Below are 24,296 nucleotides of genomic sequence, written 5' to 3'. Positions count from 1 at the left end.
GCCTCGTCCCCACGCACACCGCGCCCGCAGCCAAAAAGGAGGGGGGGGGCCCAGAGGCGACAGCCGGAGCTATGATATGGGTCTGTGCTCCCCGGTAACCCCTTGACCACCCGCAGCGCCGTCAGATCCGGGGGGGGGCACTAGGAGGCCCGGTAGTGCGATGCAGGATGGTGAGGGGGAGAGCGTCCCCGGTCGGCGCTGCATGGAATGTGGCAGGGACACCAGCGGAAGAGGCCGTCACTCACTGCACCAGGCTGTAGCGGTAACACCGCCGGGTCCGCCGCTGGTCCGTCCGCCTCCCGGCTCTGGCTGAATCGTCTGGTCGGGAAGCACCCGGGGGTGCCGAGGGGAGTCCGCTCAATCGGCTGTCTCTCCCAGCCGCAGCAGGCTGTGGGGAAGCCCGGCTCCAGCCGGTATCGCCCGACCCCTCCCGTCCGCCGCAGAGTCAGTGTTCAGTGGCGACCGCCGGGAGTCCCCGCCGGGCCGCCATCTTGGATCTTCCCAGCCGCTCCGCTCACCGGCTAATTCAGGAGTTTTCTCAGTGCAGGCGGAGGGAATCTTAGAAGCAGGGGGCTTTTCCACATACCGTGGCAGTCTGACCCCACGACGGATCAAATTGGGGTCCCCAGGGTGTCCGACAGCATCGAATGGGTCACATTACCCTGGAGAGCTTCAGCGCAGCACGGCCATTTCAGTCGCCGGCTTAGCCACGCCCCCATCCTGAAAGGAGCCTTAACTGAGAATTGTAGACAGCATATGGTGCAGCAGGATGTGAAGGCAGCAAGAGGGGGTTAAGGAATTTGAATTTGAATTTTAAAATATTTGTAAAGCGCTCTTATACCGGATCGGTTTCATGGCGCTAGATAGCCGAGGGTCGGTGAAAGCCGGGCTAAGCTACAGCGGATCTGGAGAACAAAAAGGTCTTCAGTTGCTTACGGAATTCCAAATAGGAGGGAGACATCCTGAGAGCGAGTGGAAGTGAGTTCCAAAAGGATGGAGCCAGCACTGCAAATCTGGCCCCCCCGGCCTTCTGTTTCCTGAAGCGTGGAACTGACAGGAGAGCCATGGAACTCCTGATGCATATGTTTTTGGATGAATCCGATTGGACTGGCATGGTGTACATAAGCCCTGAGGCAGAAACTGCCTGGGGAAGTCTCCAGGTGACTGAATTCTGAAGAGATGAACCACTAGTGCCACGGTGCACTGATAGAATCCTTTGGATGCCATTGGGTTTCTGGTGCCAATTCTTGCTTCTAAAGGTAGTAGACTGGCAACCAGTGTGGGGTTATATAGACCTTGGTAAGGTGCATACCTATGTCCAGGCTAACCTCCAAGCAGAACAGGGGTGGTTTAGTATCTGGAGAGGTTATTAGGGCTGAGACTGGTCCCTTGTGGTGCGTCTGCATTATCTTGTGCCTTTTGAGCGCCAGTGGCGAATGAAGGAATGCTCAAACACAAGGCGAGGTCTTGTGCTTCTTTGAGTGCCACAAATCCCTGCCACAAACATCACACCATACCACACTACATCATCCCGCTTCTCATCACACTAAACCAGCCCCTGCAGCACAGCACAGCACAGCACAGCAACAGACTATATAAAAACCAAATCAGACCATGTAATACCACATGGACCAAGTAACACTGAATCATACCAGCTAATCCCATATAGCAGTCTCGCATGTCATCTGCCAATACACCTTCCATCATCACATCATGTTGCACCGCATCACACAACACTAGACTGTACCCTTCGGAGCACCATATCATACTGTACAGTGCTACAGCATGGCATACCAAGCCATAGAAACCCCATACCACAATACATCACAAAATGCCACATGCTACAATAACATTCCACACCATATCACAGCACACAACGTAACATGGTACAGCACACCTCTCATATCAACTCATACACATCTGCACCACCATCTACAGGCCTATACCACACATCCACATAAACAGCTTAAGCAGGGGCTGCCACTGGTCCCCATGAGCTAATGAACTTGGTTCCACTAAAACTTGTCTTCTTAGAAAACACCATGATAGAGCATTCTGAACTTTAGGTTCAAAAAGACAAAGTACAATAATAGCAATAACAGAAGGGACAAATAGAACATGAAATGAAATGAATGAAATGAAATGAAATGAAAAGACAGTTTGTAAAGCGCGATGGCTACCCTGAGGCGTCCCAGCGCTACAGACTATGCAAGCTGGAAGCAGAGAAGTTAGTCGGGGTAGGAGTAGGTTGGGTTCTGCACGTAAGTTGATAGAGAGGGAGTTCCACAGTTTTGGGGCATTGTAAGAAAAAGAACGACCTCCACTTCTGGATTTTTTAATCCTAGGGACTGTTGCCAATGAAGAAAAAGATGACCTGAGGTGTCTTAATGTTTTGTGAGGGGTGATCAGAGAGTGGTTTATGGGGGGCCCGCTTTTCCAGAATGCTTGGTGGGAGATGCAGAGTGCCTTGAACTCAATTCTGCGCCTAACTGGTAACCAGTGTAGAGTACGCAGGCCAGCCTTCGTTGACAGACGCCTAGGAATTTGAAGAAGAGTCCGGGCTGCCGCATTCTGCGCCACCTGGAGAATATTCAGAGTAAGTTGTGGGGCGCCTAAATACAGGGCGTTTCCAAAGTCCAATCTGGAGAGGATCAGACCCTGAACCACTGTTTTCCTAGCTTCAAACGGTAGCAGGGGAAGGATCTTCCGGATTAGTTTAAGAAGGCCAAAGCAGGTTGCAGAGAGTTTGGTGGCTTGGGCATTGAAGCTCAGAGTTTTATCGAGCCATATGCCCAAGCTCTTAATTTTGTCTCCGGGTAAGGGAGGCAAACCCAAGGAAGGGTGCCAAGATAAGCTAAGAGCCAACGGGGAAGGATTACCCAAGAGCATTAACTCGGTTTTGTCACCGTTCAATTTCAGGTATGAGTGTGTCATCCAGTTTGAGACTTCTTCCAAGCAGTTCCTAAGATTGTCTGAATTTAAGTCATGTTGGTTAAGGGAGACCACTAGCTGGGTGTCGTCCGCGTATGTTATTATTTTGAGACCAAATGGACGAACTACATTAAACAACGTAGGGCTCAGAGATGAGCCCTGAGGGACACCACAAGGAAGGGATTTACTTGGGGAGATGGCAGAGCCCTCAAACACCTGAAAAGAGCGGTCAGTAAGAAATGATTCCAACCAAGAAAAGGCCGAACCCACAATCCCAATGTCAGAAAGCCGTGAAAGAAGTGTACTATGGTTGACAGTGTCGAAGGCGGCACTGAGATCCAGGAGTATTATGGCCGCTGAACCTCCCTGGTCCAAGATCTTTCGTGCCTCCTCCGTCACTGCCAACAACGCGGTTTCTGTTCCGTGCTTGGGCCGGAAGCCAGTTTGGGAAACATCTAGTAGGTGGTTGGTTTCGATGAAATCTACCAAAGTGGCATTAACGTGTTTTTCCAAAACTTTGCTCATCCAGGGAAGCAAAGATATGGGCCTGTAATTCTTTATCTCGGACTGGTCGAGATTTGTTTTCTTTAAAAGAGCCCTGACCATCGCACATTTCCAGGGTGGAGGTACCACACCTGAGCCCAGTGAGGAATTCCATAGGTTAAGCACTGTAGGAAGAATGGTGTCATTGACCATTTGCAGTGACCGAGAGGTAGCTGGGTCCTTGGGCGAGCCTGATCTGACCTGCGGTACTATCGAGTTTAAGAGACAGGGATTAAGTGGCGGAAAGGCTTGTAAGGAGACTGTGTGATGAATGACGGAGGGTGGGATATTTGGGGATTGGATAGTAAGGGAGGTGGGCGAGAAAGAAGAGTAAATGATTTGGATTTTTTCCGAGAAAAATTCCGCAAGATCATTACAGCGGGCTTGTGCGCAACTTGGGTCTAATGACTGCACTGGGCGCTCTAACAGGGATTTTGCTATCTTATAAATTTCTCTAGGTTTAGACGCCGCTGAGTTAATTTTTTAACAAGAGAGAAAGATAAGAAAGAAAAGGTAAGGATTTGAGACACAAATGGGTAGATAAAAAGACCAGGAGGCAGAAGAAAAGTAGGATGGATTAATTGAAGGAAAGGTGGAAGAATCAATGAATAGAAGAGTGAAGGTATTATAGATGGAAGGATGAAAGCTAAACTGGAGTATGAAAGGATCAATAGATGAAAGGTTGAATTGATGGAAGTACGGATGAATGGACAGATACGGGAAGAGTACACAGATGGATGATAAAAGGGCAGAGAGATGAATGTATGTTGTGATAGGCAGATGGGGCAAAGTTATATGGGCTAGTAGAAAGGGAGAATGGATGAATGGGAGGATGGATGGAGGGATGAAAAGATAAAGGGTTGGGCACATACATTGACGATTAGATGAAACTGTGAAAGGATGATTGATAGATGGAGCAAAAGCTGATGACGGTGAATGGGACTCTCTTGAAGAGGGTTGGCTGGATTTGCTCGCTTCGCACAGTCGGTGTGATTTGAGGTATGGTCCAAGATGCAGTATTTTAATTTTCTGGATTCTCTGTTGCTTGGCACGTTTAGTTAACATGGCTCTGTGAAGACAGTTAAGAAGATAGTGAAGAACAAGTTACCGACTTCGAAAATATCAAAAGATGAGTATTGAAAAGTGGAGGTCGTTGTCTTTTACTGCCCTCTAGTGGGCATTGGAGAAGTGCTTTTCTTTATGACAAGAGAATGACCGGTCCAGTGAAATTACAACAAGCTCAAGCAATCACAGAAAAAGTTGGGAAAGGGACACTTTTCAAGCACTGCACTCGTGCTTGTGGTGGCATCCACATTGCGGGAGTGAGCAGGGGCCATATGTTTGTAATTAATATGGCCGCGCCGCTGCTCACTCCCGCAAGGTGGATGCAGCCACAAGCAAAGTGCAGTGCTTCAAAAGTGAAGACCGATTGCTAAAGGCCCTCTCCTAGAGCAACGCATGTGCGCTGCCTAAGCAAGACCTAAAAATGACTCTTTCACTCTCCTTTTTTTTTTCTTGAATGGCATTTAGTTTGTGGTTGTGCAGGGTTTTTTCAGTGTTTATATGTTTACAGTGGTGAGGGCTATTTCCCTTCCGGTGGGGTTTTATCAGTTATTATAGGTTTAAACCTAAAACTGGACAGCTTAGTTATGTGCCTTTGTAGTTCACACTATATCTTGTGAGAGTATCCTGGGGCTGAACAGGTATATGTGCCCACCCCTGCCTATGAAAGGGTGGGTAAATAAAAATACATACGTAAGAGAAAGAAAGAAAACTTAGGTAGGGGGTTCCCTCAACTCTCCAGATCCTGTAAACTATGTATCGTTAGGGAAGGATCCTCCTAAATATGATTAAATACTCACTATGAGGGGGATATTCCTGTTTTATGATTTAAATCTGTTTATTGATTTACAAACAATTGCACCACCTGCATCCAGAGACCGGTAGACGCAGTTTGGTAGGCACTGAACAGCGAAACCAGGACCCTCGAAACAAATGAAGACATCAACTCCTTCCTTCCTCTCCCTCAAGCTACCTCCCAACCCCCCTCCACTCCTCAAGCTTATATATCGATTTATGTTGGGTCTGGTGACTCAGTAGTGAATGTGTCCACTGCAGGGGCCTGTGTGCGACCTCATGATCACAGGTTCAAATCCCGGGGGTCCACTCAGCCTTTCATCCACTAAGGTCGATAAAATGAGTACCATTGAGTTTGATAACAATAAACATCTGTTATTCAGCCCCAAGATACCTACGGGGGTGCTTTACAAGTACACATGTTATGTTATGTTCTAACACTCCATGTAAGTCGGGCAGTTAATCCACATGGGAACACCCCGTAGCACGCATTGACGTCGATGTTACCAAGCTACAGAATGTCTGCAGATTGGCATGTCATGTTGCCTTCCTCTGCACAAGGGACGCGATGCGGTGGGTGTTCCCATGCAACTCCCATGGTTTATGATGCATTCCTAGATTTACAAGGAGTTGTTAACCTGGGAATGTATTGATAGAGCGCGCAGGTCACCCGACTATAATTTTATCAATGCACACTTGGGCCCATAATTCAATTCACCATATTTACTCAATCAGGTAACCTACTCTCTACTACCAGTACATTGAATAACTACCGATTCCTATACCATTGACTTACCAATTCTTGTCACTGGTACCTATGATCACAATAGATCAGGGAGTTAGATGTAAAGATAGGAAACAACTGTCAGAAATACCAATACATTTGCACTCATTTAGAATAACCACAGACTCGAGAAGTTTTGAAAACCCTTTATCTAATCTTCATCAAGAGTTGAGAGCAAAAGGTTTGCAGCAAGCAAGCTATCAATAACCAGAATCATGAAAAGAGTATAACCATGTAAAAGATATATTATGCCAACCATTTAGAATTCTAAAGGAAAGGTAAAAACACGGAACATACTATAATGAGCTTACAGAAATGAGACTTGAAATGGTATTTTCGAAAGGACGGGGTAAATAAGGGTCATGATAAAAATCACAGTTTAAACGCTAATAACGGGTGGGTAAGGAAAAGGAACACAATTTATAATGACGAAATTGAAGTAACCATGTAGCTATAGGGAAGGTAAGAAAATGGAACACACTAATAATTCAGAATACCACTTTGGTTCTACTAAGGGAGGGTAAAGAAAAGGAACATCTATATTTTCATGAACAGTTCTCGATCTTCAATTCTAAAGGATAGGAGAAAATTGCGTCATACTAAATTATCAAGAATCACGATTTAATAATGTCTCATAAGAGGAGGGGGAGAAAAAGGGAACATATGCAATTGTGATTTTAGCAAGATTCAAGGAGAGTAAGAAAAGGACGCAAATGTACTATTTGTTTCCCACACAGATTTATATTTACCTAGACAGGTGTGAAGACCAACCCTGGTCACGGGTCAGTTGAAAGGACAGGAGAAACCCAAGGAATGCAGTTGCGAGTAGGCCAGCAGGTGCAGTATGGAAATCAGGACATGGTAGACCAGATTAGGATCAGGACAGGACCACCAAAAGTTGAGACCAGCACCCGCAGTTCAGTTGCAACACCTGCGCTACTCCCTCTCTGCAGCTATCGGTCAAAAACCCCGATTGGGTTACCAATTTCCCCAGCAAAGTGTTTCGCCACGCACTTAAGGTCCCAGAACCCCGATTGGATCAGCGAGTCTGTCCGACAGAGTGCTCTGCAGCACCTCTGTTCTCGATCAGCTATTGAGTGCGTTAGGTCAGTGACAGGTCAGCTATTCGGACAAGTTGGACAATTTCTCTAGCTAAACCTATGCTAGTTATACTATTTTTCAGGTCAGTGTACCACCCCCCAATGTTGCAAATGTAAGAATCCCCAGTTTCGATTGGATAAGGAAGAGGACAGGTCATCACACCACCTAATATTTTAGAATTCCACCGTCTCTTATTCAAATTAAGGTTCCCGCCCATTGAGTTCAGGTTCTCATGATGTCTTCAATTCGCAAAACAATGGACAGTCTATTGATAAATACACTGTAGTCTTTTGACTTCTTTCTAAGTGGGGTTAGAAGTGAGTTCCCAGGCACATCTTGGCTGGTGCTTCTATCTGGCTTGCGTTCAATAACACAGAGTTCATCCTCTGGCTGTGGACTGTCATGCGCAGAAAGGATTTTCAAAATGGAGTATTCCCGTCCCTCATGCCCAAAGATTACGATACATGAAAAAGTAAAAAGAAACAGTTTTAGAACACAGAATAAATGAATATACTGTGTACCATGAACTTCTACTCTATACCCATTACTTTATTATAACTATAGCTTTAGTGATTAAGCAGAACAAACAGCTTTGCAAAAGCAGCAGTGCAAGCTTCTGGCATGTGAGAACATAAAGCAGCCATCTTAGCTCTAATGCGCAGATGCAAACAGCTACCCTCCAAACTGCGAGTACGTCACGTCACATGGGTATGACCGACGCATGCGCAGTAGAAATTCCCACGTAGCAGCAGCCATTTTAAATGCAACCGTATTAGGATTAGTAAACACATAAGCAAGCTTCGCTCGGATACCCCCTGTAAAGTGAAAATATGCAAAATTAGTAAAATGAACATGTTGGTTATATTATTAACGTTATTCGAGGTTCATGAGTACGAGCAAGTCGCTTTACGTGCGAATCCTTGCTCCATCAGTATCAAAATCTTACGCCTCCCCAAGGGAGGAACAACAATGAGAAATATCTTTATTTCTCCCAGTAGTTTTCTCTTTCTATATGTGCAGCACAGGTAGAAAGAGAAAAAAGCCTCTCATGATTGTTTTTGTGCAGGAAGGTGTCCTTCCTGCACAAACAGAAAAACCACCACTGGGTCTGGGTTCCCAACGGCACAGCTTGCCACAAGCTTATAATAAACAGAATAAATGCACGTGCCGCTACCAAGTTAACCTGACATCTTTTTAGTCACAACATACGACAGGAACGTTATGTTTACTGGATTAAATTCCAATTATTTTATTTGCTTCTTATTTTATTCAATGCTCTTATATTTGATCATATGCTTTATCAAATTTTGCGTAAGTTAAAAAACCTTATGTACACAACAGAAATCACATTCCTAACATTTCTTCATTCAAACATCAGTCATGTAGTATTGTAAATAGGAATGTCCTTTTGAAAATAAGAATGTGATTTCTGTTGTGTACATAAGGTTTTTTAACTTACGCAAAATTTGATAAAGCATATGATCAAATATAAGAGCATTGAATAAAATAAGAAGCAAATAAAATAATTGGAATTTAATCCAGTAAACATAACGTTGCTTCCTGCACAAAAACAATCCTACATGCAACAGGGTGCCTGCATTGGCGCTAGGCTGACTAAACGGCGCCAGCACTGGGGGAAAAGATAGAAATGGACCATATTGGATAAATACGGTGCATTCCTGCCCTTTCCCTGTGACGTAGGGTAGCATAGCAAAATAACTTGCTGCGCTGCTCTATGCCACCATTAACGTATATATACCTCTAAGTTCGCAAACTTCCCGATCTCTCTGCTTCATGCACAAGTACTTTTAACATGTTTAGCCTGCTTTGGGGCCACTGCAATTATGCAGCAATGGAGGACAAAATTATGTTGCAGTGTTGACTACATTATAAAGGCAGAGAAAGGAAGCAGAGTAATGTGTGGGAAATTTTCTGATACTTTATTATTTTTACTTGTTTACACATACCAACAGTCTCTGCAAAGCTTTTGCCTCATTAATACCAGTTAAACACACAAGTGCAGCAGTGAGAATGGTTACCAGTCAACCTTTGGAAAAGGCCTTCTACTTCACACCAACACAAGTCATGTGTTTTGAATGGTGTGAGCTACAAACAATTTTTTTTTTGTTCAAACCATCAGATTATGCAGCCGATGGTTTATTATGTGGCAAATATGGCAGAGCTTTAATTATGTGCAAAACATTTGCAAACTAGGATATTTTGCCATTCATGTATGTACTTCCTCATGCAGTCTCTATTGGGTGGTATTTCTAGACACCTACAGTGCTTGGGGAGAGACAGTCGATGAAGGTGTCTAATAGTGATTGCAGAGGATAGTAGTCTGAAGGGGAGAAAATAACTGATTGAGATAATCCGAGGAACACTACCTATTTCTGACTCTACCAATGTTTGAGTCTCATAATTTCAGAATTTATGCTTTTGCAATTCTCATTGCTAACTAACTCGATTAGTAATTACACAAACTACTAATATAATATTGTATCTCGATGGAGCGGGCTGAGCTGATCTGATCTGATCCGCAGCCAAAGCCGTGCAGGACCTGATCCTCGAAACCCCACAGAGACGCGCAGACCTGCAGTAAGTCCGCAGTGATCCGCGGCTTTCATGCTACTCCCGCGGAAACCCCAGGCTCTGCAGCTCCTCAGTGACATTGCTGTGGTGCTGCGGTGTTGCACCCGTGTCGCCCTCTGCATTCACCAGGCGTCCAGGCGTCCAGGCGTCCGGGCATCCACACCTTAGGGGTGAAGGAGCAGGGTGCCAGAGCAGGCTTGGCGTCCAAGAACCGGGAGACGGCGCAGGTGAGGGCGCTGGGGCTGGTCTGACCCCCTAATCGCCCAACCCTCGGCAGCTGCATCAGTTCCCCGCAGGGCATGAGCTAGCCGGCAGCACCCCATTCCAATAAGCATTGTCGGGTGGTCGGCAATCACAGTTCCGTCAATGCCGACCAGCTGACTTCCTGACTTCCTAGCAAGCAGCGCGAGCAGCAAGGGCTTGCTTTGCTGCGGCTTGCTCTGCTGTGGACTTGTGTACTGGGAGGAGGAGGACTGTTGTACCAAGGTGATTGCTGTTACAAGGCGAATACTGATCCAAGGCGATTGAAGGCGATTGAATCATTTGACAGTACTGTGGACCTACAGAGGAATTAAAGAGGTGTGTTGGTGCTGGTGAATGCTAGTGAAAAAGACTAGTGAATAAGACTATTAGCACACAAGGACACTGGGCACTAAGTAAGGACTCTTGCTTTGCTGCCTTATTGTTTTAACTGCTGCAGCGCTTAGCCAACCTCCCTGCTCTGGACCTGTTCCTTCCTTACGGCAGCTGTCCCTTATCGATAGGGCAGACGGGCTTGGGAGGGCGCGCCCACAAGGTGTGAGGGGGAAGGCATAGAAGTGCAGCAATGCAAGGCAGTCATTAGGAGGAGGCAACCTTACAACCCGGCCCCATACAAACTCACTTCCTTGCGATAAGCTCTAATACCGGGGGCAAGCCCGCCCAGAGAGAGGACGAAAAGGTCAAGAAATTGTGAGTTAGAGGTTAGAGTTAGAGTTACCGCTCACAAGGCAATCTATGGTAAGGCCCCAGCCTACATTAAAGATCGCCTGCAGCTGTATTGCCCGGTGAGAACACTTCGGTCTTCGGACTCCCAGCTCCTGACCTCTCCTCGTTATAGGTTAGCGACGAAGGGAGGGAGAGCCTTTTCAGTGTTAGTACCCCAGCTATGGAACAGCTTGCCTGGGGTGCTGCGTGAGGAAGGAAATCTCCTAAGATTTAGGAAAAGCTTAAAAACGCTACTGTTCAGGAGAAGCCTGAGCATAGTATAATTCGGTCCTGGTCTCCGCTCTTATTCCGTTTGTTACTGTTCTGTATCATCTTTCCTAGCGCTTAGAGACCTGCAGGTGATTAGGCGCGATATAAAATTAAAATAACAATAACAATAACAATAGTGGATTAATTGTTGTATTTGGGCGTGAGTGCGCGAGTGTGGAGACACGCAGAGATCCTCGCCGGGAAAAAACGCCACTGCAAAAAAAAAAAAAACTTCCCGGAACTCTATACCATCCAAGTGGGAATCTTGCTGCAAGTGGGTCTAATGCAAGCGTGAGTGCTGTGAGAGAAGCACTGTGACAATAAACGCTGCGGCTGCAGAGCACAGGCTGCACGTTTGCAAGAACGTAAAATATTGGAACTGTGTTATCCCTGAGCTTGAGGACCCGGTAAAGGAAATAAATAGTGGGCAGTAAGGATTAAACAGGATAAAACACAAGGTAAGAATGCACTCCGGCAAAGTGAGAACAGCGGGGACAACTGCCAGACGTACAAAGAAACTACAGCAGCCAAATGTGAAAGCCAGTACCTCACCAAAACCTTAATCTCACCAATAGCTAGAATGTTTGCAAAATCAGGAAAAATACTGGATAAGTTTGAGTTCCTGAAAGATCCCTCGGGTGCTCTTATTATTATGCATAAGGATAGGGAAAAGGACAATCTACAAACGCCAATAAACCCAATGTCAACTGAAAAACACAAGAGGCAAATTATTGAAAGCACCCCCCTAAAAGGAGATTGCGTTTTACAAATGAAGGACTATGAGTTCCAAATTAATGATCACGATATCCTAAATGTAACCATCACTCCGGACTCGAATAATGTCGACCTAGCTAACTTAAAGGATCCAGAAATGCTAGGAAAACAAAATCTACTAACTGCCAGCAGCATGATGGAATCAAAACTGACAGTAATACCATTGGAAGTAAATGTAGAAATTAGGAAGAAACCTCAGTCATACAATGATGATACTCATACCGGACCAATTAATACACTGGTTCACAATAATGATTATGGAAACCAAGAAAAGCTGAAAACATGGCAAAATAACACCACAAGAGAGAATGTGCTCTCAAAGGCAAATAACATCCATAAGACAGACTTTGCTTCTCTAACAGATCCTATAAATGAAGCTCCTCTTGAAAACAACCCAATTGGAATAGACATGCCAACTGTCGGAGTAAAATGGGACCTATTCTATCAAACATCAACGCTAACCCTAGAGGCATTAAATTATCAATCGAACAAGATGGACATTCAGATTGATCTCCTCACAATGATGGCAACAGCAGTTGCAGGGATAGATAAAAAACTCGCGCAGCTTAATAATCTGATAATCAGAGTCCAAAATGATAAACAAAAAACAGACATGGAATGCATCTGCTCCCCCCTATTGGAGAAACTTGCAGCAATACCGGAGGTCTTGCATACTATAATAGAGGATACAAAAAATGCTCTAAAGAAAGAAACTAGGCAGGAAGTGGGTACAAGGAAATATAAAGATATGGATATAGTTAATATGGAGGATGACAAAACCACCTCTAAAATGAACAAAGAAGAAAAAGTAATAGTGAGATTATCAGAGGACAAAGAAGAAACACAAGATGTAAGTGACCTTTTACCTGAAATCAATCAAAGGAATGCAATGCACGAAGAAGATATAAATACAGCAGGAATAGGAGAATATGATTATAAGAGACAAGACTCATACGGTTATACTATGTCAAAAAGGCAAAAGAAAAAACTACGCAAAGCAAGGAAAAATCAAAAGTCTAGCCAACAGAAAAACGAGGAAACAATAAAGTCTAGTCAGCAGGAACATGAGGAAACAATAAAATCTAATGGTATAACAAAAAATAAAGTATTGCAACAAGAAGAACCAAGTAAGGAAAGAAAAAGTTCTCCTTTGTCCATCAATGAGCCTAAGAATGTATTCTCGATATTCACACAAAAACCATTGCAGGAACAACTGTTATATAATGTGGATAAAAATGGACAAAATGAAATAAAATTAAATGAGATGGCTAGAACGAACCCTCCAGTTAAAAAACAAAATAGAATGGAGAAAGTTGAAGCCCAGGTGCAAGCAGAACATGAAAAAATTGCAACAAATAGTAAAAACATTCTCATAGTAAAATTGAAATACAAAAATACTGAGCAAAATGATAGGTCAATAATTCTGATCAATGTATACATCCAGCCAACAAAAGCAAGCAGACCTGATATATGTGCTACCATTAATACTGTACTGTTGGAACAAATGCTAAATAATCCTTTAGTAGACTACGTGATGACTGGGGATTTTAATCTGAACCTATTAATACCATTTATAAGGGATGATGTATCACAATCCCAGGACCAACACTGGTCAATACCGCAGCAAGAGCTTCAAGGAGTTACGAGCAATAAGGGGCGAAACCAAATAGGTACGACATTCATCAAGGATATGGAAGCGCTCGGTTTGCGAGTCCGTAATGGTCGATTTAAAGACGATAGACCGCCTGCATACACATATATAGCCCATAATGCAAGCTCCAGGATTGATTATACAATGGTCTCATTGAATATATTTCAAAACATAATCTCTTATAGGTTGGTTAAAGTCGAAGACAGTGACCATTGTCAGCAGATAATAACCACCAATATTACAAACAATATTAACCAACAATATTATACTGTGCCAGGATATACTGGAACGATAAACTACAAAAAATAATTTGGACTAATTTCAATAAGGACAGCATGAATGAAAAGGTCGAAAATATTATAAGGAGCTGTTTCATTGAAAATAGGAAGGAGTCAGCAGTTGGCCAGTGGGTGGAATTTACTAAAAAACTAGTGAAACCCCAATCCCGGAGTAACCCAAGCAATATGAGGTTGAATCGTGAAGCAGAGGAAAAAGATTCACATATGAATCTTCCATATACAATAACAAAGTTAAAAAGAGCACGGAATAGGATAAGAAGACAACTAAATTCCACAACGACTAGTGAAGAAACCCTGACTAACTTAAAAACATTGAACCAGCACCTAAAAAAACTTATATGGAATGAGAAATATCAAGCAAAACAGGAATTATGGTCCAAACTATTGCATGCAAGTAAACAGGCTAATGCGAGAGAATTCTGGAAAATTATAAACAAATTAGTACGGCCAAACAAATTGGTAGTTTCATCAACATTAACAGAAAAAGAATGGGTAACGTTCCTAGAAAACCATCTAAACAACAATGGTGCAGCAAAAATCACTGTGAGCATGCAAAACAGCTGTACAGCTAGCGACGAGATGCAAGAACAATTTGTATTTGCTAAAGTGCACTTAATAAAATTAATTAAGAAGCAGAAAGATGAGGCGCCAGGCCCTAATGGGATACCATTTGCCCTATACAAAGAAAATCCTTGGTTGACTTACTTGGTAAAAGTGTTCAAAGAAGTGATAGAGACGGGAAAAATCCCTGATTCCTGGCGAGGATCTCTAATCTCTCCTATATATAAGAAAGGTAATTGGTCTCTTGCAGAGAACTATAGACTTATTACCTTACAAGACACAGATGCCAAACTGTTTGCTGGAGTACTCTTAAACAAACTAAATGAATGGGTAACAGAAAACAATATTTTGCCAATGAATCAAACTGGCTTCATTAAAGGGCTTGGAACATTGACAAACATCATGGCATTAGCGCTAATAATTGAAAAATCATTGAGGATAAAACTGCCATTATATCTATGTTTTGTAGATTTTAAGTCTGCTTTTGACTATGTGCAAAGAAACTTATTGTGGAAAAAACGTCTGGAAAAAGGCATCCCAGCTGTGCTATTAAATCTTATACAGTTGCTCCACAACAAAACCTGGGTAAGAGTAAGGATGGGGGATGGTCAATCATTAACAAAGGAAATTCCTGCATTGGAAGGGCTGAAACAGGGATGTGTACTGGCCCCCCTCCTTTTTAATCTATTTCTAGGAGACTTATCAGCCAACCTGGATGACCTTAATGCACATCCTCCTAAGTTGGGGGATAAGCTGATATCCAACTTGATGTATGCGGACGATGCGATCCTACTATTTTTTGTATGCAAATGAAAATGGAATGGTTATTAATGAAACCAAAACAAAAATCATGGTGGTGTCCAGGAACATAAATGTGAGACAAAAAAATAAATGGTACATGGGAAACAACCAACTAGAACAAATAGAGGTGTATAAATACCTGGGAGTACTGTTTGACCAGAAGGGAACTTATCTCCTTCAGAAACAGGACATCCAAAGGAAAGCCAACTCACTAACAGCAGCATTCAAGATAGCACAAAAATCCCTTGGGAATTTAACTTATGGGCCACTATTGAAAATCATAGGAGCTAAATTGCTCCCAACTATTACATATGGAAGTGAGGCACTAATGGGTATGGATGCGGAACTAATTAATAAGGTACTTTCTAAAGTATATAGATCTCTCTTCCACCTCCCAAACAATGCTTCGCCAGCACAAATGAGACTGGAATTCGGTTTGAACAATCAAGAGTTAGCAAGAAAAGGTCAGTTTATTAAAATGTGGTATAGGTTTAAGAATGACCATGACAATCAAATTTCACAAATACTCTGGCAAGAAGTAAAAAATAATAAAAAATCACTTGCTTGGAGATATCTTCACGAGGCATTAGAAGAGTTCTCGCTGATGCCTATATGGAACAATACGATAAACAATGGATCATTTAAAAAAATAGTGAATCGAAAAACCAACTACCTATCACTTCTACATGACAACGACGTGCTGGCAAAAATAAAACACTCGTGGACAGTAATAAATGGATATGAAAAAAAGAAAGTGCAAGAATACCTGGAGATACCATGGTCCGAAAGAAGTAAACAATACTTTATGAACGCAAGATTTGGAATTCTGCCAGGCCTTAGTCACGCTCTGCCATGGAAAAAAACTAACTCCAGTCTATTGTGCAGACTTTGCAAAGGTGGAGAAGAAAATATTGTCCACCTCCTATGTATCTGTCCTGGACTACGTAGGGAAAGATGTGCATTACTCAAACCTCACCTCAATCTCCGGGGTATAAGAACATGCAGGCAGGCACTGAAAATTTGTCTTCATCCAAATGAAATAGTGATGAACCTTGCCTTTGTAAAAATTTTAAAGATAATAACTACTGAACTAGAAAAATAGATGAGGAAAAAAGCTTTTAAGAAAAAAAAAAAAAAATAAGTAAATAAATAAATAATTTTTACATTTTATTACTGTTTTTAAGACCCAAGCATCTCAACTTTAAGGACAAAATTGTCTATTTTAATTTTTACTGTATCGTACTATATAAACTGAAAATGATTGTGTATTGAAAATATTGTAAGATTTTAAATAATCAAACAATAAAGAATTTACTTACTTAATTGTATCTCATTCATCTGATATTGCTTAAAGCATCTGCAAAACCAACAGGTCTGGATTGTTTTAGGTGTATATATATTAATTTTTGAGTGCTATTTCTAGATACAATAACAGGAAACCAGGAGACATCTAATGCCGGCTTCATGACATGTTGCGTGAAGCACATAAAAAATGTAGAACTGCAATTTTGCATTGACCGAGGGGCACAGAATGATGTAATCAACAGTGTTTCCCAACATGTGGTGCCTCCTGTCATAGAATTTAAACCCACATTTTATGTTCAGAAAGGGTTAGAAAAAGGGAGGAGAAGTGCTGATGAAAGAAACTGCAAAGCTCGGAAACAAATGGTATCTGGTTCCACTTATAAGTGTATTTGGGACTTTCTGTGATTGAAAACGTATCCCATATTGTAAATGTATTTTAATGCCATTAACTCATATATAAAACCTCAAATAAACGTGTATCCATTGGTTGTATTAAATAACGTTATAAACTGTAACTGGTCAGTAAAATGCCAAACATACAAAAAATTGGTATGTTTTGCTCTTTTTAGCCACACCTCTGACTTCGCCCACTGACCCAATCCTCTGGTTATTCCCGCCTCCTGGTGCTCCATCCACAGTTCCCCTACTTATTTTTTCCCACTTCGACCACTGCATGTACATAAGTGTGAATGTGCTCCGTAGGTTACTGAACAGTCGGTGGGCCAGAATAGATATTAGGCGAAACTCGACAATCAGGCATAATCCTGCAGGTGACATCTTTGATTAAATGTGCAACCGGATCAAAATCCTATAAAGAATTTTTTGAAGGGTTTCACTTACACTACGCCAGAACTTAAGTTCCCTGCCTCTTCTCCAAGATGTTACTTGTTCAAAAATGTCTGTCGGTAGATGCTTATGATTGTTCTTCCTTGCACTTTAAAGGGTGGGCTGGTTGGTGCAGAGCTCCTCAAAATAAGCAAGTTTGCCAAAAGACAGCTTCAAACACCCCGGCAATTAATCAGTGCTTAGTTAAATAAATTTGAGGTATGGTTTGCTTAAAAAACAGTAATTCTGTTAATGAATCCTTTGTGATGATGACACAAGTATTGACTATTCTATTTCGGAGGCCCTTAACGTAGCAGGTTTTTGGTTCCTGGGCATATAGATGATCAAAGGCAAGAAGCACAGCATTGAAAAAACTGTGGGAGATCGAAATGTCTCCCCTTTAAGCATTGGGGTTGTATTATTTTTTTAATTTGTATTTTATGCGTTTTTATATAGAGCGACTTTACCCGAAGGTGTCAGAGCACTACACAATAGGAACAGCAGCGTTACATGAGAAGAAAATTACAAGTGGGCATGATACAAAAGCAAACGTTACATTACATTAGGCAAAGGTGACAATTGTGCATGTATCAAAAGCAAACAAAATACAAGAAGAGGTAGCAAATGATGCGTTACAAGAGGAAAAAGTGACATGTGTGCAAATTACATAAGCGTACAAATACAAGTAGAGGTATAAAACTGCAATAAATGGCAGACACTCAAAACACAAGAACACACTGGGAAGGCACTTCTATATTTATTTATTTATTTTATATTCTTCTATAGCGCAAGACTAGACCCCCGGAGGGGTATCTCCGCGCTTTGCCAGTGAGAATAGCCTTGGATGGTAGTGAAGAGTTGTATGGTGCGTTATGAGAGAGGGGGATCAGTTACTGGGGAAATAAGTGTGTTTTTAGGACCTTACGAAAGGTCAGATGGTTGGTCAATGATCTCATCTCAAGGGGTAGGGAGTTCCAAAGCTTTGGTCCAAGATAAGCCAGGGCTCGCCCTCCTTGTCTGGCCCTTTTTATTCTAGGCACCTGCAGAAGCTGCTGGCTACCAGAGCGCAGGGTTCGCCCAGGGGCGTATGGCAGGAAGATGTTGGTCAGATATTTAGGGCCTTTGCCTATCACACTTTTGTGGATTGTGCATAAGGTCTTGAAGTGCACTCGCTTCCTCACTGGTAGCCAATGGAGTTTAGTCAGCAGTGGGAGGGAGGGAGTCCTGGGGGGGGCGTTGAGGACAATCCTTGCTGCCGTGTTCTGGATTACCTGCAGTTTTTTAAGCTGCCCTTCATTTGCTCCCAAAAGAAGGCCATTGCAGTAATCCACTCTGCTGATAACTAATGCCTGCACTAGTGTTTTTCTATGGCAGTCTGGCAGGTAGGGAAACACTCTCCTTAGCATTCCGATGGCTCGGAAGCAGGTGCTCGCCACCTGGTTTACGTGGTCCTTGTAGGTAAGTGTTTGGTCTAATAACACTCCTAGGTTTTTCACTGTGTTTTTGGGACTGGGAGCAGGACCTAATTCCAGGGGCCACCAATCCGGTGTCCAATGTGTTACTGCTTGTCCAAACAGCATGACCTCCGTTTTTCCTATATTGCATTGGAGACAGTTTGCTGACATCCAAACAGATATTGCTCTCATTCCCTCTGCGAAAGATTTTTTTATCGCAGGTGTCAGTTCTTTAAAGGGAAAGAGGAGTTGGGTGTCGTCAGCGTATGACACTGGTGTAAACCCAAATGTTCTTGCTAGGTTGGCTAGGGGGGCCACATACACGTTGAAAAGTGTAGGGCTTAAGCAAGAGCCCTGTGGCACCCCCTTATTGAGCTCCCTGTGGATGGATTTGTGGGAGCCCAGCCTAACCTCTTGAGAGCGTCCTGACAGAAAGCTTTCCATCCATGCTAGTGCCATACCCTCCAGACCTACGTCTTTTAGTCGCTCAAGAAGTACTTTGTGAGACACCGTATCGAAAGCGGCGGAGAGATCCAACAGCACCAGAATCATAGAATTGCCCCCATCCAGTGCCATTCTGATGTTATTGGTCACTGTTTGGAGGGCAGATTCGGTGCTGTGGTTTGGCCTGAAACCAGATTGGGAGTAGTCCAGGCCCTCCGTCGCTTCTAGATGTTGTGACAGGTAGGTGTTCACATGCTTCTCGGCTATCTTACTGATGTATGGTAAGAGTGAAATAGGACGCAGGTTAGAGAGGTCGGTCCATGGGGAAGCAGCTTTCTTGCGTATTGGGTTTACCACCGCCCTCTTCCAGTCTGCTGGGACTTGTCCTTTTGTAAGAGATGTATTGATGACATTCTGTATGAAGGGGCCCAGGAGAGGGATCAGGGGGGGAACCATCTTAGCAGGAAGGAGGTCGTTTGGAGACCCTGATTTGATGTGAGTAATGAGATGAGGGAGGTCAGCACTTTCGATGAGGGGAAAGTGTGATATGGGGCTTGCACTGTTTTTATCTTTAGGCAGGTTTGGAGATGTGATCCTGTTAGTGCCATTCGTACTATGATTGGCAGCCACTATTTTTTCATATATGGTATTGATTTTACTCTCAAAGAAGGATGATATCTCGTCGCATAAGGTCTGTGAGAATTCTTCCGAGCTTTCACATGCGGCGGGTTTGACAAAATTTTGGAGGATTTTAAAAAGCTCCTTAGGACAGTTAGTAGCTTCTACTAGTTGTTGCAGAAGACGGTTTTTTCTAGCCTGTCTGATGTTTTTATAATATTGAGATTGAGCTTGATGGAAGACCGCTCTTTTTTCCTCGGTCTTGTGTTTCCTCCATTTTTTTTCGGCTTGCCTGCATTTTTGTTTTTCTTCCCTTAGCTCCTGAGTATACCAACTTTCTTGTTTGGAGGCGGGATACTCTTTGTATAGTTTTAGAGGGGCCAAAGTGTCAATGGCTAGCTTGATAGAGGCTGTAAGCTTTGCCAGTGCTACATCTACTGTATCTTCTGCTAATATGGTGGGTTGAACCCAGATTTCCTGTAAATTGCTCAGGGAAATTTTGTGCCATTGACGGCGCCAAGTAGGAAGGGAGGGTCCTTTGTTTGCCGGTCTTTTGGGAACTGAGAGTATAATTCCTAGCAGGAAATGGTCTGTCCATAGAATCTCTCTAGCTGGAAGACAAATAACCTTGGAGCAGTTGGAAATAACAAGGTCTAGCGTGTGGCCACCATTGTGCGTGGGCCCAGTGTTTTTTATCTCTAGACCTACGTTTGACAAGTCAGTAATTAGGGAATAGGATTCAGGCAAAGTTGGTGTGTCTACATGAATATTAAAATCCCCTAGAAGAATAAAGTCTTCATTGGATTTGAGTTGGGGAGCTAGCAGTTCTTGGAGAAGGAGGGAAAAATCAGGGTTTGGTCCTGGTGGGCGGTAAACAAGGGCTCCTTTCCAGAAAGTATGGCTAGTAAGAGCAATTTTAAAAAACATTATTTCTAGTTGTAGACTTTGGTATTGTGAAAATATGGTGACCTTTAAATCATCCTTGTGTATGATTGCTAGGCCACCGCCTGTCTTCCCTTCTCTATCTAGAAGTTTCAGTTTGTATCCGATTGGGATCCCCATTGTTACAGCTGTGATGGTATGGGGTTTCATCCACGTTTCAGTGATGAAACATATGTCTGGTTGGATAGAATTTACCAGGTCCCATACCTCATGCTGATGTTTAGGCAGGGAGTACAGAATTTCCAATAGTGGAAGAACTTCCTTCAGAGAATAGAGAGGGCGTGAATTCGATTTGGAAGTGTCTTTGAAGGAGGAGAACTTTGAGGTCAGTTTTGAAGTCCCTGGAAGAGGTGGTGGTCCGGAGCTGAGGCGGAAGTGAGTTCCAGATTCTCACCGCAATGCCTGAAATGGAATGGGCCATCGATCTTTCCTTTTTAAAAGTGGGAGGTTCAAGAATAAACTTTCCGCATTACGTGATGGTCTAGAGCCTCCAGAGAGTTTCAGTTTATTCGCCAGGTAGCGAGGAGAGGAGGAGTGCCAGCTAAAGTCTGTATAATCTAACACTGGTCATTGCTTGTGTCTGTCTCGCCTGTGCTCGGCCTTTACAATGCAGCTGGGATGCGGAACATCGCCTGAAGGAAGAACGAGTTGTGAGGTGTCAGTCCTCTTTAATCTGCATATGAGTCAGCCAGCCCAAAATTCCTTCAGCTTTGTAAGGAATAATGAATATACAAAGTACTTGAAGTAGAAAGACACCACCTCTTTATTCAACATATTTTTTTGTGTACATTTTTTGCGGTCAGTTGACCCTTTTTGTTGGGCGCACTAGCCCCAGCTGTGATGGTTCGTGAGATGAAAAGCTGTCTCTTCTTGTTTTGGGGGTCAGTTGTATGTACCTTGATTCAGGGTGCCTTATATAAAGCACCTTATCATCTCCCTGCGGTTTGTTGCCGCTCCTTCAGCCACATAGCATTTCAATGAATCACTACGACCTTGACCTGTCTCTTGAAAGCATTTTATTACCGGTATGTTTCGTCATCCCTTGTTCCTAGATATTTTTTATATTATTCATGCGATGCGATAAGGGCGGGGGTCCCGTTGGGGGAATTAGGATGTGCCCGACACAGTGGCGGGCACATCCTTCATTTTTAGCATTGTGGCGGGCGGTGCACTCTGCACCGGCCGCCACAATGCTAAAAATGCATTTTCGCATTTGCATATACAAAGCGGCAGGCACCGTGCCTGCCGCTTTTTACATGCAAATGAAGGGGGGCACCATAGATACCCCCCTGTGCACCCCCACCTCGGCCTTCACCAGGGGGGCCCGCAGGGGCCCCGGCATCGCCGCCGCGGAAAGGCACCTATTTACAAGCATCCAAATATGGCTGGCGGTGTCTGATAGACACCGCCACCATATGAACCCTTTTCCGCCCCGGCCGCAAGGCGACCGGGCGGAAAAGTGGCGGGCAGTGTTTGCCTCTGCTGCGGTCCCCCCTGCCATTGTAATGTGGTGGGAGGAAAGGGTGGCGGACGGGCATTTCTGTCGGGCGGATCGCCACCGACACCATGGCGGTGGCGATCCGCCCGACATGGTAATGACCCCCTTGGTATCAGAGCGCTTTACATGAGCACCAGTTTCGTTATGAACGCATTCCTGTTTTTGTTAGGCACCGAGAGATTAAGGGAGTTGTCCAGAATCACAGGATGTTGAGTGACTTTATCGAGACTCAACCTGGTTCCCCAGATCCGAGGTCCACCGCTCTAGCCGTAAGGCTACATACTCTGTTGATGTGGAGATGTTGATATGGAATAAATCTACTTGTTTTACTTGCACTTCGCGTGACCAATTGTTCAATAAGGTAAATCATATAACATACACACATTCTCTACAAATCAGCCAGTGCTTAATTTGTAAAAGAATAAGTGTTGGGGCCCAAAGTTTTGCTCAGAAGCCCACGGCTGGCACTACTGATTTTTGGCATGCCGGTTGCTGTGTAGTCTTGATTACCCCAAATGCCTCTTTAATGCACCACACACCCTGCGCCATCATTTCATATTTAGAGGCTCCTGCTTTCTCGTGGCGTTTGTCTTTCCCTTACCCTTTGTTTCCCCTTTGTGCACTTTTCACTGTCTTGTTCTGGCTTAAAGTCTAATGAGGAAAAATAAGTGACGGGCATGTAAATGAAATGCTACTAGTGAGCCTACAGCACTCATTGTGCAACCCACTAAAAGAGTCCTTTAAAATTTGTTTCAGGCCTGCCATTGCAGTCGGTATTGAAGTTTTAAACTGCCATCTTGACCAGGCAAAATAAACCTTTTGCCAGGCCTGAACCTTCCTTTTTAATACTTTTAAGTCACCCCTAAGGTAGGACCTAAAAGCCCATAGGGCAGGGTGCAAGGCACTTAAAAAGTAGGACATTTGGGCTTAAGTGTTACATGTCCTACTAGTGAAAACTCATAACGTCGTTTTTCACTTCTCTAAGGCCTATCTGTCCCTTTGACTAACATGGGGATACCTTATTGCATTTGATAATGACCTCTCTGCAGCATTTGACATAGTCTCACACCCCATCCGGCACCTGCTTGAGACTGGTATCCAAGGACCTGTTCTCTGCTATATCTGCTCCTGCTTAATGGATAGCACACAAGCTGTCAGCCTGGCACCATATTTTTCTGAAGTCTGAAAACTCATCTGCGCACGGTCTCAAAGTTCATCGCTCAGACCCACCCTCTTCAATGCATACTTCATCCCTTTGGCCAATGTCATACATGAATACAACATCACAATCCTCCCCTAGGCCGATGACACAGAGCTCATACCCTCCCTTATGAACAAGACCCCAAACACAAGAAACAAGTTCACCTCCTGCATGACCAGAGTTGCTAACTAGATGAAAGACATCTGTCTCAAGCCCAACACCGACAAGACACAAGTCGTTATCTTTGAGAAGAACATTTCAAATTGGGAGTCCAACTGGTGGCTGGCTGAACTCAGACTCACACCCAGCACCCACACAAGGAACCTCAGACTAATCAACAGCAAACTGGATATGACCGACAAGTAAATGCTGTCCTCCATCCACTCCCTGATGGTGCTGAGGAAGATCTTCAAATAGTTCCCAAGTAGCAGTAGAAAACTGTCTTTCATGACCTAGTCACCGGCAAGTTGGAATATCTGCACAACTTCTTTGCTGGTAACACCATGCAACTCACTAGAGGAATACAAACCATTCAGGACTCCATGGCTAGACTTCTTCTCAACCTCCCAAACAAAAATCACATCTCACCACACCACAACTCTATTGGCTCCCAATACACAATTGTGCTGATTCTAAACGTTTTTGGCTCCTGTAAAATTGTTTGTTCCATGATTTAAGTGACTATAACTTAATCCTGCGGAGCCATCACTGTATAATTTCTTTGTCACTTTGCGTCGCTCACGCTGTTCACGTTCAGCACTTGCATCTTCACCTTTCACCAATTGTAAATATCACCACTCACCAAGTGCCTTCGGGTTGTCACATGATTCTCTCTGTACAGTGCTGTTTAACTGTATTTCCATGTGAAACACCCTCCTT

The sequence above is a fragment of the Lissotriton helveticus genome, chromosome 9 (assembly GCF_964261635.1).
Source record: "Lissotriton helveticus chromosome 9, aLisHel1.1, whole genome shotgun sequence".
NCBI classification, from domain to species: Eukaryota; Metazoa; Chordata; class Amphibia; order Caudata; family Salamandridae; genus Lissotriton; species Lissotriton helveticus.
Note: the sequence above shows the minus strand (reverse complement) of the source record.